The sequence below is a fragment of the Hyperoodon ampullatus genome, assembly GCF_949752795.1.
Source record: "Hyperoodon ampullatus genome assembly, chromosome: 5".
NCBI lineage: Eukaryota > Metazoa > Chordata > Mammalia > Artiodactyla > Ziphiidae > Hyperoodon > Hyperoodon ampullatus.
In genome coordinates, this window is record NC_136918.1 from 22,235,559 (window position 1) to 22,256,134 (window position 20,576).

Consider the following 20,576-nt stretch of genomic DNA (forward strand, 5'->3'; position numbering starts at 1 on the left):
ACATGATTTTTCTGTTCTGGAATGTAAACCTCCTCCCCTCCATGAACACAATGTTCACTTGGTCGTCAGATTACTTTCTCATCAGGACCCACCCCTCATTCAGGCGGCGGTGAAACCTGCTGTTGAGGAGAAGGAAATCAAAACTGCCACGTATGCATGGCGTGATGTTGAACTGGGTTCTTGGGACTGTAAGGAAAAGGCCCCCAGTCACCGGCTTGGGTGGAACGTGACCATTCCTCAGTTTTGGTTGGTCGATGAGCTTGTCTGGGCTGAGGGCTGGAAAACGGGTGTAGACTCAGAACATGGAGAGGGGAAATAGGGTGATGGGCTTATGAGAGTCCCACACATGATGCAGCAGCTGGGTTCAGAAGCCTCAGGTTCACTCACCCCTGAGGACAGCATGACCCTCCACAAGAGAAAAATGAGTTATCCTCCCCATGAATGAGATGGATGCTACCAAGAGAATTCCACGAGGAGTTAGTGATTAGGTGGGAATTGCCTATGTCATCAAACCGTATCCCAGGAGGACCATGGGGCTGTGATGGCCGCGATCACAGGACTGCAGGGGTGAGAGGGTCAGAAAATACTCACGTCAAGTCCCTTATCCCTCCTGTCCTCCCCACCCCTTTTTGGAAGACAGAACTGCAGCATCAGTTTAAACCTGTCATCTGTCATAGAAGAATTTCCTTTCATCTCCCAGGCCCAAGAACACAAATGTATCGATCCAATAGATCACTGGAAACCATCTTTCATATTGTAGTTAATAAAAATTAACAGCTAAATCAGATTTTTTTTAGAAATGTTTGTGGTATTTATTCTCCATCTTCTTTTTCTATACTTAAAAAAAATTTTTTTAATTGAAGTATAGTTGATTTACAATGCTGGGCCAATCTCTGCTATACAGCAAACTGACTCAGTTATACCCATATATACATTCTTCTTTTTTAGATCTTCTTAATTCTACCTTGTTATTCAGTAATCAAACACAGACACGGAGTTCGAGGGAAAGACACATCACGAGTTACTATGAGTGCTGGGCCCTGTGAGTGTTAAAATGAAATGTTGGTGAATGGACACAGAGAGGAAACGACATCAAGGATATTGCCCGAGGACAATGCTGAAAAATCAAAACCTTCCTGAAATTCCCGTGTCTAGTAGGTCATGAGAGTCTCAAGGTGATAATGTTTAAACGTGGGGGCCACTTACAATCCTGCTAGGCGCTGTTAAGAGTCGCCGCGTGCTTGGGTGGAAATCATCCTTTCAGGAAGACCAGAGAACTCTGCATTTTCTCCTAAAGAGCCTCTTCTTTAATAAGCACTTGAGCAGACCCCTGTCATTGTTCTAGATAATGGATTACCTATACATACATTTTCAAGTGTAATGACACTCTTGCTTATTAAAGACCTCTCAGCTGAAGGGGCAGAATATTATGAACTGGCCGAGCCATTCATTTTCCTGAATATGTTATTCAGTATTTTATGCTAAACCAGCAATACACCATCCATTTCAGTACAATGATCCTTATGTTCAATAAAACTGAAGTGTCACGTCATAAATCATTAGAGTCATTTATTTTACATTAGACACATTAGCCCCTATATTCCATAATCTATTACAATAAGGTGGATTTAAATGTACCCCAAGGAACTGCAATAATAACTCGAGAACCAAATATGGCAATTTATGGATAAAATATGCTTAACCTAAAACTGCAGCAGCTATTGTGATGGCTGTGAACTCTGAATGGAATCGAGTGCTGATGGGGACTGAACTCAGCTGCACAGAAAGAGGGAAAAGAGAGGGAAAGAAATGGCAGACTTTCCTCACATTTTCTGTTCATTAGTTTTAAAAATGCATAAGATTGATAATGACACAATCAGCGAGAGAGACAAACTTTGCTGTGGGAAGGTACTCAAACAAAACCTTTTCTCAGTGACATGTGTTCAAGATCTCCAGGTGGCCATTTAACAGGGTGTCTGCTGCTTCCCACATTGTGGTGCCTGAAAAACCTTATCAATTCAGACTTCCCTTAATTACTCATTTGTGAAAAGGCAGACAGAGGTTGGGTGGTGTGGAGAAAAAGGTGTGCACATGTAATTAATAATGTGAAAGAAGTGCCAGGAGAATGTTTTCATACCAGAGGACCATCTAAAACCATCCTGAAATTTTGTAGGAAGCATCCTGTTACTCATAACTGAGAGGATGAATACACATTCTTATCAATGAATGAAAAGAGGTTTCCCCACTGATCTTTTTTAGGTAATATTTTATTAGCCTGTTCCATTTTTCCTGTAAGTACCTAAAAGCAATGCAATCGTGTTCTGCAGTTCAGATTCTTCACTCATTTGGTGTTCCTCCACTTAGTCATAAATAGTGAGGTCTTGTTGCTAATTTCAGGCAATGGACTCCTAGCCCTGCTATTGACACTCCTGGGCACGTCTCTTGGCAAACTCAAGTCTACTGATCATGAAAATGAGACTGGATTTTTATATTACCTGAAATTAAGTCCTTGCTGTGTTAAATATAAGATAGCATGGCCCAGAATTGCCAAGGTCAGTTCTTCCTCAGCAAGTTGGAGATCAGGTCAAATTTCCCCTTGGAGGTCAGTCACCTGTCTTTCCACCCAACCTCCTTCTCTTCCTCACTGTCTCCCTCCCTCTTTTCCATCATCCAAGCATCCAAGCATCCACTCACCAATCAATGATCCAGCAACTCTGTGTCGGACACGAGGTGAGCACTAAGGATGCAACAAAGGACCAGACAGAGCAGCTATCCTTGTAACAAGATAGGTTCAATGATTATGTTATTCTTTTACCTATGCAAATATGCTGTGTGTTTTTGTGTTTTTGACACCATTTCTAATAATCAAATACTTATGGTTAGTTTTGCATTTTCTCCTAGTCAACATACACGGAATTGTAAGTTGACACACAAGGAAGATTCTGAGGGCAAAGGGAGGACCTTGTTTAACCGAATCCCTTGATGTGAATTATTTATTCTCGCATTTCTTCATCTGTACAATGACGGGGTAAACAGGTAGTTTCTAGGATCCCTTCTCAAATTCTAGGATTAGAATACTTTTTGCTGTCCCTTATCTTAACCTGTCCCATTTATGAAAATGTCTCCAATATAAAAAAAAATGACAAAATATAGAAGTACAAAATGTCACCATTGTCATATTTGTTAGTCCTCTGCAATGCCATTTATACTTTTTGGTCTTTTCTTTTTACCATTCACACTAACAAATTTGCTATTCTCCCTCAACTTGCAGTCCAGTTTATGCTCTTAAAGTTATTACAATCTGACTATGGTGCTGACCCCAAGTTTGTTGTCACTACTATTCTAATCCTCTTTTGGTCTCAGCACGATCCCGGTTTTACTACTCTATCGATAGAGCTGAATTATATATTATTTTCCCCAGGCATGTTTTTCCAAATGAAATAAAATTTCATTTTCTGTTCCTAGTTCTAATCCCACTAGATTCTTTGGCATTTTTATAACTTGGTCCTATTACCTGTATTATATAAGGTACTTCAAGGGAGTTCTGGATGACGCTCGCCCATATTTAAGGCTTTCTCTTAATAGAATATGCCACCTTTCATATATTTGCAATTGTGGAGAAAAATGACACTCTGTGTCTCTCAATAAGTAGATAGACTAGAAATTATATAAATATATAAAAAAGATATACGGATATAATGGCCCTCAGATTAAACTGTGGGCCTAGCCTGCTGCCACACATAAAAAGTTTACTGAAGACAATAGGGATCTATTTATACAATATCTTTAGGCTAAATTCAGAAACATATAAAAATTTCTAAGCTTATTTTTTTTAAGCAGAACAAGAGTATGGATCAGAGTCCAGTTAGAAAAACAACCCCATTCTAGGTGATCCAGTAGAATGAATTTAATACAGTAAATAGTCACACATGTTCTGTTAGAGCTGGAAATTGAAAGGGATGCTGATAGAAATTAACACAGGCAGGAAGGTGGAGGGAGAAAGGGAAGAAGTGGGGTGAACAAAAGCCAGGAGCCCCCCAACCCCCAACCCTTGCCAGTGCCTCCTTTTGACCAGGCCAGGCTGGAAGAAGTGGATTGAGAGGGAAGTTAGTGAGGCCTAGGCTGAAGGGCCTCTCACCATGAAGACCCCTTACAAGGCCCTAGCAACTTGTGTACAAGGGTCCTATGTAGGCAATTTGAAAAATATGCTATTTGAACTCATGGCTATCACTGCTGTCTCTTTGAATTCTCTATGCACACCCCATCTCACATTTCCTCTCGAATTTGTCATTCAAATGGCCTGGGGCATCTTTAGGGGCTGACTAGGGGAAGGTGATTTAGTTGGTGTCTAGTGGGGTGTATGTCTGTGGTTCACATTTATTTCTGAGATAAATGAACAGGGAGTCTGGTTGCTGTCATAGGATTGAGGGTTGCTAGCACCACTTAGTATGGAGACATCCTGCAGACATCAGACTGTCCCACGCCCCTGAGAATTTTCCACATCTTACATGCATTTTAAATGTCCCATCAGACATTCAGATAGGGGAAAAAGGTTTTTCCTGGTGTCAGAATAGCCTGCAGTAAAACACGACTGTCCGCTATGCCATTTCACCTGGCTATCACCTCAGATGCCTTAACATGAGGACATGATAACAAACCATTTGGTTGCAACATAAGAAACTTAAACTACCTTAAAAATCTCACAGCTCTACCATGAAAGCAAGCTGATAGAGGCTTGCCCAACAATTGACAATGATCCTAAAATTTTACATAACTGCATTAATAATGAGTTGATAATGGAAACTATTCTAAATTGTCAATAATAAAAAAGTGAATTCCAGTCAGCATGCTGAGGAAAGACTGAATGATATTTCTGCTTTTCTCTATAGAAAATTATTGTCATAGGAAGAGAAAATCCAAGAGTATAAAGTCAAAAATTCTAGGAAAAAAGTAGGAGAGAGACATCTGCCACAGTTCAAGAAAAATATAATTTTATGTTTCCAGCTTTTTATTTTTTATTTGTTCTTTTATTTTCTCATTGTACGTAAAATTTTTAAGATCTGTAATTTGTTGTGATTTTTTCTCATTAAATATTCCCTTTTTTACATAATTTTGTTTCTATAATTTTGAATTATTTTTTATAAAAGAGGGCCCCCAAACTGCATGAACTTTACAAACCTGCTGACACAGGAGCTTGGGAAGTGTATTTTATGGTGGTTGCCCTGTACAGCATAGAGTAGACGAGGGGAAGGATGGGAAGGGAGCCGAGACCTAATAGGCAAAAGACAAGCACTGCAGGAACTTAAGGAGCTCACGGTTCCTCTGGGAAGGCCAGAGAACAGGGCTTGGGAGTTAGGCAGCCAGCGATGACGGCTCACTCCATGCTGGGGATGGAGGGAGCCCAGACGTGTCCTATACTGGCTCACATCGCCAACCCACTGATGCTGGGTGTTGAATGGTACCACTGACGCACCTGCCATGGCTGTTTCCACAGATGCAATGTAGCTCTTCAAGATGCACCATGCACGTGTATGTTCCTGTGGGTCACTAGCTGTCAGATCTAAGTCTGGTTCATCTGCATCTGACTGGAGGAGCCAGGGACACCCAGTGCTGCCCTAGGTGCTACGGGAAACATGTGAATCTCCTTATACCCATAAGACGGGAACTTACAAGGAAAGAAAGAATGTTGAAAGAAAAAAAAACAAAAAAAAATCCCAAATAACCAATGTTCATAGTAGCACTATTTACAATAGCCAGGACAGGGAAGCAACCTAAATATTCACTGATGGAGGGATGGATAAAGAAGATGTGGTACGTACATACACTGGAATATTACTCAGCCATAAAAAGAACAGAATAGGGCTTCCCTGGTGTTGCAGTGGTTGAGAGTCCGCCTGCCGATGCAGGGGACCCGGGTTCGTGCCCCAGTCTGGGAAGATCCCACATGCCGCGGAGCGGCTGGGCCCGTGAGCCATGGCCGCTGGGCCTGCACGTCCAGAGCCTGTGCTCTGCAGCGGGAGGGGCCACAGCAGTGGGAGGCCCGCGTACCACAAAAAAAAAAAAGAACAAAATAATGCCATTTGCAGCAACATGGATGAATCTAGAGATTATCATACTAAGTGAAGCAAGTCAGAAAGAGAAAGACAAATATATGATATCATTTATATCTAAAAAAAGGTACAAATGAACTTATTTACAAAACAAAAATAGACTCACAGATATTGAAAACAAACTTATGGTTACCAAAGCAGAAAGGGGGGAGGATAAATTAGGAGTTTGACATTAACAGATACACAACACTATATCTAAAACAGATAACCAACAAGCACCTACTATATGGCACAGGGAACTATATTAAATATCTTATAATAAACCATAATGGAAAAGAATGTGAAAAAGAATATATATATATTTTGCTCACTTTGAATTTGAATCACTTTGCTATACACCTAAAACATTGTAAATCAACTATACTTCAGTGTAAAAAAAAAAAAGAAAGAAAAAAAATTAAAGAAAGAAAAAATAACAAAAAAATCCCCAATACTCACTATAGTGCCACCATTATCATCCCTATTTTATAGAATGGAAATAGAAGTGGAAACCTTGAGAGTGAAAGTAGACTGCCATGTTCACATAGACAGAAATTGATAGAGCCAGGAGGCACAAGTTCAAATGCCTGCAGAGGGGCTTCCCTGGGGGTGCAGTGATTGAGAGTCCACCTGCCGATGCAGGGGACCCGGGTTCGTGCCCCAGTCCGGGAAGATCCCACATGCCGTGGAGCGGCTGGGCCCGTGAGCCATGGCCACTGAGCCTGCGTGTCCGGAGCCTGTGCTTTGCAACGGGAGAGGCCACAACAGTGAGAGGCCCGCGTACAGCAAAAAAGAAAAAGAAAAAAGAAAAAAAAATGCCTGCAGAATCCAATGAATGGTACAGATGAGTAGGAGAAAAATAACAGCATGGGTGTGAGGGGAATATCAACTGACCCCTGGTCTCCAGGGCTGGGGACGACAGGGAATGGTGAGGACTGTGGCAAACTAGAGCACTCATACCTATTAAAGAGGGACACTGCTCCTAAGCTCCTGCTGGTTGTGGCCGTGTGGGACCAGACAGGGGAACCAGACATGCTGATTTTAAGAGAGATGAGAAATCTAGATTTCACTGTGAATTGTCCTGAATTTTAAATCTTGTTAAAAATTGAAAAAACGTTGTCAACATTGTTTGGGTCATAATTGTGCAAGGTCATCTTCTAGTAGATTATGATCTCTATTTGCAATTTCTGCTCCAAAGTGAGCCCGTGCCTACTAAACTATTTACATTGCCACACCTCCTCTCTTAAGTGGATTGCATTTTATGAATCCACTGTTAACTCCCAGGTTTTGCTTTTCCTCCATACTTGACCAGACCAGAGTTAGGACTGAGTTTCTAAAGGCCTGACTTTACCGTTCATTAGCTGTGTAATCTTGAGGGAATCCTCTAACTTCTCATCTGTCAAATGAACACCAAAAAAAAAAAAAAAAAAAAATCCACTCTGCCTACCCCCCAGGGTTGCTGGGGGAATCAAATAAAATACTGGATCTGGACATGTTTTGAAAACTATCAAGATCTACAGAAAAGTCAGTGCATTATTTTTAATGATAACCTTAACTTTCCGCAAGGTAATTAGCCCAAATCCCACCTTTCCATTTATAGAATCACACACTGATTTTTCTTCCGTCTCTGACTCTCCCCCACCCTCCTTGGCACTTCAGAATGACTGTCTTGGATTCAGTGAGTTCATTAACCACTTCCCCACATGCCACAGGAAACAACTCACCTGCTCCCCAAACAACTTCCATTTGGAACACAGGATTTCCGTTTTCACCCATCTTCTTAACTGAGTACCACATTAAGGAGCTTGGGTCTCACGTGAATTTTTCTGTGGGGACCTGAAACTCACTTACTTGAACAAGGAGGTGGAAACACCCAGGAGGTCAGCTGAGAGGCAAAGAGGGGTGGCTGCAGTGTATCTCCACAGCCCCCACTGTCATTCCCTGCTTTTTTTGAGAGTTTGTGTCACAAGCCTGAACTGTCTATGTACCATATGTGCCCTGGGGAAAGCCATTCTCACTGAAAGCCTAAATAAACCCATCACTTAGATGAAGCATGGAGCCCATTTGGCAACTGTGTTCCTTTCCATATTTCCCTTCTCCAAATGTCTTTTTTTTCTTTTTTCATGGAATGGCGTTTTATTTTAAATATAGCAGTGTGTACATGTCAATCCCAAACTCCCAGTCTATCCCTCCCACCCCCAGCCTTACCCCCTGGTAACCATAAGTTTGTTCTCTAAATCTGCGTGTCTGTTTCGGTTTTGTAAATAAGTTCATGTGTATCTTTTTTTTTTTTTTTAGATTCCACATATAAGTGATATCATATGATATTTGTCTTTCTCTGCCTGACTTACTCGTCTTAGTATGACAATCTCTAGGTCCATCCATGTTGTTGCAAATGGCATTATTTCGTTCCTTTTTCTGGCTGAGTAATATTCCATTGTATATATGTACCACATCTTCTTTATCCATTACTCTGTCGATGGAAATTTAGGTTGTTTCCATGTCTTGGCTATTGTAAATAGAGCTGCTATGAACATTTAGGATCATTGTCAATTGTTGGGCATGTATCTTTTTGAATTATGGTTTTCTCTGGATATATGCCCAGGAGTGGGATTGCTGGGTCATATGGTAGCTCTATTTTTAGTTTTGTAAGGAACCTGCATACTGTTCTCCCTAGTGGCTGCACCAATTTCCATTCCCACCAACATGTCTTGTTACAGCGTGAGGACAGGCTTAAGCTCCCCCCTGCCTCCCCATGGAAGCCTTCAAATGACCCATCTACACTGGTGTGGAGAAACTGCCATCAACACAAGGGATGTCCAGGGAGGAACATCTGTAATTTGGAAGTTTGATAGCTATTGTTAATTAGATGAAAACTAAACGAACGGAGAATCTGTGACAAAAGGAGAAGTCCCAGAGAGGCAAAGCTCTTTTTGTTAGCTATGGGAGAACTTTTTGATTGAAAAGAAAATGAAGACATTCTTTACTACACACCTAGACAGTATGGATGGCTGGTATTCTGTCTTTCAAAGTTCTACCAGTGGGCTCCTCTGGTCACTGTCCGCACAGCGCTGGTCAGAATCTCCTCTTCACTCCCGCTCTCTGTTCTTACCAGGGGGGCCCCATCCTGCTTCCACAGGACACCACACTCGCTGTCCTCGCCTTCCCTAAGGGGGCTCTCCCTGTCTGATAGATCGCTCTCTGATGCCCTCCACCTACCTGGAGTCTACAATCCTTCCAGGCTGGACACAACTCCCATGCTCTCCATGAAGCCCTCCTTGGTCACCCTCATCCCCACCACCTCTCCCTTTCCCCTGACTCTGAAACACAATTTAGTACAATATGTCATGCCCTGGTGCCTACCTACCACTTTTTTTTTTTTTTTTTTTTTGCAGTCACTGTCATAATTCCCTTCAGAGGGCTATTTAAAAAAAAAACAACACAAAAGCCAGGTACATAACCAACATTTTTTTTCCACCCTGGAGTAGTCTTTCAGAGGGCAGGGATGAAACCATGCGACTGATTGCACCCTGAAATGAGGCATTCAAACACTTCTGGGACCTACCTGACTCTCAAAGAATAACTGGTTAAATACCAGTGTGAAACAAATTAAAGGGGTTTAAAAAGAAACAGAAGTTAAAAGAAAAAATGATATAATATGTATTAGCTATAATAGAAATATTACTTATCTTTATTAAAAGTTTACTAACACTACTCTGGGCATTTTGAACACTTTACCTATATTTTCTCATTTAATTCCCACAACTCTCCAATGAATCAGTCAGTATTATTATAACCATTTAAAGAATGCCTACCTGCCACTCTTATCCGTCTACTTGAATGTGAAGTTCAGGGCCATTGTGCAAGCTTCTCCTCTAAGCTCCAGAGCTTCTAGTCCAAGGCAGTGCTTGGCACAAAATAGAAACTCAGTAAAAAATTGATTTACCTGCAAATTCTGGCCTTGGGGATTTCAGCACAAAATGTAATTTGCTGCATCTCCAGGCTTCTGGAGTGTAAGAGCTTCAGAGGAAAAACATTCAAGCAGACACAGGTGCTCAGAAATGTAACACTGCCTTGGCAAGTGGTGAGGATCCTGTTTCTGGAAGTATTCAGGTAGAGGCTGGACAACCATTGGTTATGAATGTCATGGAATGGAATTAAGCATGCATGTAAAGGCGTAAAGGAAAGAGAGGCCCAGACGAGTAGAGCGGTCAGCCTAAAGTCATACAGCAGGTAAGTGGCAACACTAGCACTTGAACCCTGGCACTCCGACACACAGCCAGGATGATCTCTAATGTATTCATGGACAATCACACATCTAAAGACACTCATCCTGAATGTGTTACCTTCTGTCTGCCACACTGTATTTGGAAGAGTCCAGGTGTGAGGTGGCCATTACATTAAATGTTAAACCCTTTATTTCCACAAGGGTAGAGATTTTTGTTTTGTTCACTGTGACGGCCCAAGTGCTTTCACACAGTAGCTACTAAACAAAGAGTTACATGATGTTGAATGAATGAGTGTCCAGAAAATGTGAATATAAGTCAGTTAGGCCAGGCTATGTTGTAAAAACAACCCCCAAATCTCAGCCACTTACAGAAACAAAGGAATATTTTTCACGCAGTCTCCATGTCCACCCTGACTTAGCAGGGGATCTACTCTCTGCCACCATATTCTGAGACCCAGACTCATACGATGGCCACAGTCTTGAATGCTGATGAACACCATGCCAGAGAGGGAGAGAGAAAAACTGAGAGAGAGAGAAACAAAGAGAGAGGAGAGAGATCCAGCGTTTTGAACTGGCAGTTACATGCTTGGTCTGGAAGTGATGCACATCATTTTCACGCTTGTGATTCATTGGCCAGGTTTCATCATATGGTATGCTCAGCCACAGAAAGCCAGCATGGGCAATCCTATCATGTTACCAAAAGGTGGGGAGTCTTTGCTTTTAGCCACTTTCTTTCCATTGGAGGTGGATAAAGCAGGTGGGAGAAGTCAGTAGTTTGGAAGAAGCTATGTTTCACATGGATGGATGAAGGGAGAAAGGATTAGAGACCTTTGTTTTATTCCTTCCCAGTTAAGAAGCAACTATCAGATGTTAAGGGATCAGGTTCCCTTGTAAAATCAGAGACACAGTTCAGGCAGGTATGGTGGCGGGGGTAGGTCAGTGGAAAAAGGACAAAGGTAGGAAAAAGAGCAAGATAACTTTCTATATATCTGAAAAGGGGTTTTAGTTGATGCTATGGACTGAATGTTTGCATCCCCCCAAAATTCACAAGGTACAGCCCTAACTCCCAATGTGATGGTATTTAGAAGCGGGGCCTTTGGGAGATGATCAGGTTTAGATGAAGCCATGAGGGTTGGATTAGTGTTCTTATACGAAGAGACAGAGAGACCTCTCTCTTCACATGCACACAACCCAGGAAAGGAACTGCAAGCATACGGTGAGAAGGTGGCCGTCTACAAACCAGGAAGCGGGCTCTCACAGGAGCCAAATATGCCGGCACCTTGGTCTTACAATTCCTAGCCTCCAGAACCATGAGAAACACATGTCTACTGTTTGAACCACCCAGTCTATGGTATTTTGTCGTAGCAGCCAGAGCTGACTGAGACAGTGGATTTCATGCATGGTCAGAATCAACAGTGAGATGTGGTATCCCCAAAGACAAATTCAATTTTAGCTTACAAAAACAGAAATATTAATTCTAGAATGACGGAGGTGATGGCTCTGTGTAACTCCACATTGGTGGAACCACAACCTGGAATATTGCCTTAGTACCTGGTGATGGATTAAGGCATCCAGGGGAGTGTGACTGGATTGGTAAAGGCCTCAGGACTCAAACATAAAAGGAACCAGGAAAGTAAACTGGAAAATCTAACTTGAAGAAGAAAACACTCAGGGAGAAAATAACAGTTTTTAATACCTGAATGATCATTGCATTGAGGAGGGTTCATACTTGTTTATATGCCTGCAAAGCATACAGACATACAAATGGAAAGAACCAACAAGGAGATAGATTTTTACTTGATTCAAGGAAGAGTTCCTAACAGAACAATCAAAATACAGAATGGCATGTTTGGGGATTTAATAGTTGTCCCAGTACTGGAATATGTTATTGATGGTAATCAAACATCAGTCAGATGGGAAGTAGGACAAGGTTATTTGTAAGATTCCACCTTACTCGAAAGGCCGTGATTTTAAATTCATGATTTAACCTACTCTTATGTTCACGTTCATAGTGAAGCTTTGAGAAGCAGCTGTATCTACTCTTGGACATCATAGCGCAGGAGAAGATTTTAGAGAAACACAGCTCTATAGGCCAGGGATTAGCACATTTTTTCCAAGAAGGACCAGATAGCAAATACTTCAGGCTCTGCTGGCCATGCATTCTGAATGGCAACTACTCAACTCTGTTATTGCAGAACCACAGACAATATGTAAACACACAGATGTGGTTGTGTTCCAATAAAACTTTATTTACAAAAGCAGGTGTCAGGTTAAGATTTGGTTGTGGATCTTGTCAACCCCTGCTGTGGACGCTAAGCAGGATTCCGGTTAGAGGAGCTGCTTATTCAAGAAATCTACACTGAGTGTATCATCCTCCTTCTAGGAATAAAGACTGAAAAGTTAGAGAATGAGCTCACCTTTGTCCAAAGACAAGGAAACCCCAATAGTCCCTGGCTTAGCAAGAGGTAGAGTGAGCTCTGAAAAAGGCATACAAGTTTGTGATAATGGTTTGAAAACATGGAAGAATAGAGAAAAAGGACATGGGTCTTTAGGAAAGATGTTTTTGCTTGACTTTCCAATCTAACTAACTCATGGCACATTGCAAGAAAATAGAAGTGCAACCAGAGGTGCTGTGGAGGCTTTGGTGTGTTGGCCCAGGAACTTCTGAGATCAGCAGTAACTATGCAACAAAATCAGGACTACACCAGGAACTTCTGTGGCTCTGCTGTTGTTCTTAACAACGAATAGGTACCATTGATGTTTTCTGGACCACGGTGAGACCAGACATAGGTCTCTGACCCTCACAGAACGTGAAGGAACGTGTCTTACCACGGGGCAGCTTGACATGCCGCCCTGAATGACTTGGATGATGAAAATGGTCCATCCATGGTCCTTACCCAGGGTGAGGCCAAGCCAGGGAGACGATTAACATAGACACACGGTTTTTGATCTGAACTAACAAAAGTGTTCAACCCACCCCACTCAGCATGCATAAGCAAGCATTATTCTAATGGTATGCAAATTGTAGAAACGGCAGACATTCTTTCCAACTCTGTTTTCATTAAAGATTCAGCTTCTTTTTTTTTCCCACAGAATAACAGTAAATGACATGCGAACTTCATATGAACTATGGGTCATGAAAGGATTTAGTATTGGCATTTTTAATCTAAAAAGTCTGGTGCCAGAAAATCAATATGTTTCAGTTGCAGCATTCGAATGCAATTTTCCTCACGTAACAGGGTTTCTTTCTTCCCTTCTTTCTTCTTCTTAGTCTTTTTTTTTTTTTTAAAGAATGAATAATTCCTGTTTTTTCTATGAAACAAGCTGCTGTATTATAAGGTAGTGACATCAATAACACATTACATGTAAACAGAAAATGAACAAAAAATCATTCCAGGCCCTTTTGAAACTGGAGCGCTTTTCATCAGCGCTATTACAGGTTCCATTCACATTATCGGGTTGAACCATCCTGCATAACCGAGGTGCTGACAAGTCCTGATTACCCAATAACTCCTGGATCCCTTTCAGGCAGGTTCACACAGAGGACAGGGGTACCAGGCCTTGCTGGGGGGCTGCCGGCCTGCCATGGAGACCTGATCAAGAAACCCAACGCCAGCTCACTCACTCCCCCCTGCCAAAAATGGGCACGGCCCCTCCTGGGGTGTAACGGCTTTTCCTTCCCTGTGTTCTCCATGGTTTCAGATGACAACTGTATGATACATCGGGGAGGGCCAGCTAAACCTCCTAAACCCCTCCCCCCAGGTGCGACCAGGCTCCAGGTAGGGTACCCACGTGTCACTCACAAAGCAGAATCAACAGAAGAGCTTGGGCCCTCGAGACAAGACGGGGACCCGGTGGGTTAATCGCCTGAACTGCGTGACTGTTTCAGACAGCCGGCCACCTGCCTTCCTCTCCTGACTCTGCAGTGACCCTGCTCCCAGGATGCCTCAGACCCTTCCCCATCCCTGTTGTTCACACCACTGGTGGACATTTTCCTCTTTCTGAGGGAACGCTGGTCGAAGCCCAAGCTCTTTGTGCTACTCAACAAACAGGACTGTTCCCTCCTTATGGGGCAGGGAGTGTGGTGGACACTTCTGGCCGGCGGTGGCTACGGTGAAAGCCAGTGGCCCACCGGCCTGCCTGACGTCAGCAGCCCAGGGCACTCCTTCCAAAGACGCAGAGCCTCTGGGAGGGCAGGACCACGGTGCCTCTTCTCCAGATGACTTTTCAACCTTTGCCTAGAATCTGCAGCCCATGGCTTGTGGTGCAGCTGGGCAGCTAAGCTAACCTAAAGCAGCCTTTAAACAAGCAAGCTGTGGTTTTGCCTTTTGGGTGGTATATCACCATATATTTGACATAATCTGGGGCTTGGGAGAGATCATATTTTTAAAACAAATTTCTTGGCTCCCAACTTGGCTCTGGGGCATTGCTGTCTGAGGGATTGGGCTTGCCTAATTAATTCAGGCTCCAGTTTTTTCTCTTTCCCCTTCCTTAAAATCTTTCCACCTACAAAGTCACACATTGATGCATTTGCAAATGTAAGAAAACAAATAGTGTCGGGCTCCTTACGGAAATATCTGAAATTACAATGAGGGTCTGACAGCGTGGATTGCAGCACATCTTAGTATATGGCCTATGTCTAGCGGCAGGGGAGGTGGTCCAGAGGCTGGTATGGGTTCAAATCCTAGCTCATGGCTTACTGCTGGTGTACTTGGGGAAAGTCTCCTGACCTCTTTGTGCCTCTGTTTCTTACCAGGTAAAACATGTAAAAGGCTTAGAGCAGTGCCTTGTGTAAACACTTGTTCAATGCCAGCTGTTATTATTAATATGGAAAGTCAAACTCTGTGAAGAAAGTTATAATCGCTCGTGTGTCTTAGAAGATCTTGGCGAATTTTCAGTTTCATCCTAAGGGTGGTGGGAGCCTTTGAAGGACCTTGAATAGGGGAGGGACGTGCCTGGAATTACAGTCTAAAAGGATCACTCTGGAAGCCAGTCTGTAAGGGCAGAAGTGGAAGCAGGAAGACTTATTGGGTGATTATTACAATAACCAAGGTGGCGTCAAATGGTGCCTTGTACTTGTGCGGGTGGTAAGCAGTGGGGAGATTCTGGAGGACTTTCGAGATGGAGCCCACAGGTGCAAATCAAAACCACAATGAGGCATCACCTCACACTGGTCAGAATGGCCATCATCAAAAAGTCTACAAATAATAAATGCTGGCGAAAATGTGGAGAAAAGGGGCCCATCGTACACTGCTGGGGGGGAATGTAAAATGGTGCAGCCACTGTGGAAAACAGTATGGAGTTTCCCCAAAAACTAAAAATAGAACTACCATATGATTCTGCAATCCCACTTCTGGGTATATATTTTAAGAAAACAAAAACACTAATTTGAAAAGATACATGCACCCCAATGTTCACAGCAGCACTATCTACAACTGCCAAGATATGGAAACAACCTAAGTGTCCATCAATAGATGAATGGATAAAGAAGATGTGGTACATGTATACAATGGAATATTACTCAGACATACAAAAGAATGAAATTCTGCCATTTGCAGAAACATGGATGGACCTAGAGGTTGTTATGCTTAGTGTAATAAATTAAAAACAAATACTGTATGTTATCACTTACATGTGGAAACTAAAAAAATAAAACGAATGAATATAACAAAACAGAAACAGGCTAACAGATATAGAGAACAAACTGGTGGTACCAGTGGGGAGAAGGAAGAGGGGAGGGGAAGATAGGGGTAGGAGATTAAGAGGTACAAACTACTATGTATAAAATAAATAATCTACAAGGATATATTATTGTACCATACAGGGAATATAGCCAATATTTTATAATAACTATAAATGGAGTATAATCTATACAAATATCGAATCACTATGTTGTACACCTGAAACTAATATATTATAAATCAACTATACTTCAATAAAAAAATATATATATATCTTAAAACAATCAAAATAAACTTAAAGCAGTAGTTCTCAAACTCTGCTGCACATTAGAATCACCCCAGGAGATTTTAATGATTCTGACACCCAGGCCTCACCCCAGATCAATTAAGTCAGGATCTCAGGGGAAAGGACCCAGGTATCACCAGTTTTTAAAGCTCCCTGGCAATTCCAGTGTGCAGCCAATACTGTGAACCAGTGCTTGGAGCAAACTTGCATCTCATTCAAGGCTTACGTTCTAATACCCAAGGCAAAAATTGTGAGTAGAAAAAGTTACTCTTGATAAATCCTTTAACTGCCCACGAAGTAGAGCATAAGTGGCTTTGTGCCCGTAGCCCTGAATGGTTATTGGATATTAAGTGTAGATGCTTAGTGCACCCAGAAATGTAGATCGCATAGTAAATGGTACATGTGCATAAGAGAGTTTTGCTATATAAATTACATAACCAAAAGCACACACTGAGTTTCATTCAGGTTATTAAAATGCACAGAAAGATGAGTTCCACTATCCACATGTGGAGTTAAAGTAGTGTTCATATGAGTGATCAATCTTTAAATTTTGGATGGCCCACTGCTAATTTTAAGATCTGAGAGTTTTCATACCATATCTCTGGCAGTATTTTTACAACTTTCCTGATGTTCACAAAAGGAAGTGGCCTCTTATATGATGCACAGATCATGGCTGAACCTAGAAGCCAGGTGTCTAGACTCGCAGTGTATTACCAGGCACGTAGTCAAGCCTCCCAAATCCCCACTGCACCTGACTTCTCCGCCTCACTTTCACTGCTTCCTAGCAAAGCTGCCTTACCCAATTCTGCGGGTCTCTTCTTCCCCTGACATTCAATGTTCGTTCCATTCCCACAGCTTTGCGCAAGCATTTTCTCCTGCCTTGAATGTCCTTTAAATCCTCTCCACTTGCCCATGACCCCAAAGCCACCCGCCTCTGTGCTCCATCCGTCGTAACTACGGTGCTCTAGTATTGCTCCCTCAGACCCCCGGGATGATTTCTTTCTTCCTTACTCGGCTTGGTGCTCACATTCACTCTTCTGGATGTTTTCTTTGACCTTGATCCATTCCAGCTGGTCAGTCCATCTTTGGAATAATCTTTGACTCTTTTCTTCCTTTATTCCCAATATCTAATTCTTCCACAAGGCCTATGGGCTCCATCTTTTGTTTCTTTTAAATTGAAGTATAGTTGATTTACAATATTATATTAGTTTCAGGTGTACAATGTAGTGATTCAATATTTTTATAGATTATACTCCGTTTATAGTTATTCTAATATATTGGCTATATTCCCTGTGCTGTACAATACAATAAATAGCTTTTTTTTTTTTTCCCAAATGTTTCACTTTTAATTGTAGACACAGCTCCTATAGAGTTTTACAAAAAAGCATGTCTCTCAACAACGCATCCAAGCAGTGTTCAATGTAATGTGGTGTAAGCAACATTTAACATAATTCAACTGCTTTAACCTAAATACACCTACTGCTTAAGTACATCCTACAATATAACTAACTTGAGAAAAGCTGAAAATTAACAGTAACAGATTACTCAACCTAGTTACATCCTAAATGAATGTTTGTGTTCAAAAATACTGAACCTTAAGTCTTTAAAACAATCCTCGTTTCCACTTAGAGTAAGCATAAATCACAAGTTTGTATTGCAAAACTGTTAAAACTTAAGTTTTGTTTTTCTTTTAAAAAATGTTGACCAAGAGTCAGTGATCAGGATCAATTACATTCCCCATCCACCACTCATACTGGACATGCTAGACATCCCTCCCATTCCGTTCACTCCCATAGATGCTCGGCTTCCACTACTGTAGTAGCTGCTGTTCACTGCTCCTTGGCTGCCTATGCAATGTTTGATTGAAAATCACTGGAGTTTTCCTGTAAAACTTGGTCATATCCACTCATGCTGCTCTGGCCACCATAGCCGCCTCCATAACCACCACTCAGCTGCTGGCTGGCTGGGCCGCCATAACTGGACTGGTTTGACAAGCCCATGCCTCCCATCATTTGGCTACCATAAGCACCACCGCTTGCTCCTGCTGTAGAATTCAAGAAGAGTTCTACATATCTGTGTTCGTAAGCACCACCGCTTGCTCCTGCTGTAGAATTCAAGAAGAGTTCTACATATCTGTGTTGCATATTTGCTTTGTCTTTTGACATAGCTGCCACAGCATCTTCATGAGTTGCAAACTCGACATCTGCTTCACCAGTTACTCTGCCATCGGGACCAATTTCAAAATGTACTCTCACAGGGTTGAGTGGTGAAAAAAATTATAAATGTCGTTCTCAGTAGCTCTGTAAGGTAATCTCCGCATGTGTACACAGTGTCCTGTTGTGCTCTGGAAAGTAGAGCCACCATCCCGTATCTGTGATCTGACATTCCTGAAAAACAATAATTGAGGTCTCTTCCAAATCTATCTGACCCAAATCCATAGCCATCATTATAGCCATTATAATCATCATAGCCTCCATAACCTCCACCATAAGCACCACGCCTCATCCTTTCAAAGCCAGCTCCTCTTCCAATGCTGTTATACCCTCTGCCAGCCCCAGGTCTGTCATAGGGACCTGGCCGCTGCATGGCCATAAGTTTTCGTGGTGGATCATAGTGAGTTCTAACTTCAGCTCGACTGCTCTTAAAGATTTCGATATACCTGTGCCCTATTCTTTCCTTGTGTTTCTTTAGAGCCTTTTCAGCTATTTCCTGTGAAGCAAACTGCACGAAGGCCTCCCCCGTACTCCTCCCCTGGAAGTCCACCGGCAATGTTATCCCATTTGGCACGATTTCCAACCCTGAGAAGAACTGAACAATTTCTTCCTTGCTACATCCAAAGGGGAGTCCTCTAAGCCGTACAAAGCCATCATTGGCCGTGTCAGGACTATTTGGACCAGTATGCTTCAACACCCAATCCATTTCAACGTTGTTTGACTTGAATACTTCAACATATCTGTGTCCCATAGTTTCTCTGTCTTTTTTCAGGGCCAATTTGACTTCATCTTCTGATTCAAGTTCAACAAAAGCCTCGCCACTCGGTCTGCCTTCTCTGGTGTAGATGAAACGAATACCTTGAGCCCCATTTTGAATTTTGCAGTCAGAAAAAAACCGCTGCACTTCGTCGGCCGAGCAAGACCAAGGCAAGCCCCGGACCTTCACCACGAATCCCTCGCCGCCTTCGGTGCCCAACATCATCGTCTTAGGGGGTCCTGGCGTCGAAACAGCCTGCACACACAACTTCGGCGCGGCTGAGAAGCGCTTATTTATTTTATACCTAATAGTTCATACCGCTTAATCCCATACCCCTATCTTGCCCCTCCCCCATTCCCTCTCCCCACTGGTAACCACTAGTTTGTTCTCTGTATCTGTGAGTCTATTTCTGTTTTGTTATATTCATTCATCTTACTTTTAAGATTTCACATATAAGTGATAACATACAGTATTTGTCTTCTCTGTCTGACTTATTTTACTAAGCATAGTACTACCCTTGAGGTCTATCCATGTTGCTACAAATGGCAGAATTTCATTCTTTTTTATGGCTGAGTAGTATTCCATTGTCTATATGTACCACATCATCTTTATCCATTCATCTGTTGATGAGCACTTAGGTCGCTTCCATATCTTGGCAACTGTAAATAATGAGGCTGTGAACTTTGGGGTACATGTATCATTTTAAACTAGTGTTGTTGTTTTCTTTAGGTACCTATGAGTGAAACTGCTGGATCATATAGTATTTCTATTCTTAGTTTTTTGAGGAACCTCCATACTGTTTTCCACAGTGGCTGCACCAATTTACATTCCCACCAACAGTGTATGAGGGTTCCCTTCTCTCTGCATCCCCACCAACGTTTGTTCTTTGTTGTCTTTTTGAAGATAGCTGTTCTGACATGTGTGAGGTGATATCTCACTATGGTTTTGATTTGCATTTCCCTGATGATTAGTGACATTGAGGATCTTTTCATGTGCCCGTTGGCCATCTGTATGTCTTCTTTGGAAAAATGTCTATTCAGAAATTCTGCCCAATCAGGTTTTTTTTTCTTTTTTTTTTATATTGAGTTGTATGAGGTGTTTATATATTTTGGATATTAACTCCTTATCAGTCATAGCATTTGCAACCATTTTTCTCCTATTCAGTAGGCTGTCTTTTTGTTTTGTTGGTGGTTTCCTTTTCTGTGCAGAAGATTTTAAGTTTAGCTAGGTCCCATTTGTTTATTTTTGCTTTTATTTCCTTTGCTTTAGATGACAGATCCAAAAAAATACTGCTAAGAAGCATATTTTATTTTTCAGGTTAG

At 42.0% G+C, this 20,576-nt stretch overlaps 1 protein-coding gene and 1 pseudogene across 2 annotated transcripts in view; both read right to left on the reverse strand.

The window, feature by feature from the left end:
• Nucleotides 1-20,576, reverse strand: part of RARB (retinoic acid receptor beta) — a gene marked incomplete at both ends in the record, with an annotated part of 424,884 nt that overhangs the window by 292,712 nt on the left and 111,596 nt on the right. The gene's annotated exons all lie outside the window — the stretch shown is intronic.
• Nucleotides 17,996-19,479, reverse strand: LOC307053868 (heterogeneous nuclear ribonucleoprotein H-like; annotated as a pseudogene). The gene has a single exon. The product of its transcript is annotated as a heterogeneous nuclear ribonucleoprotein H-like (transcript).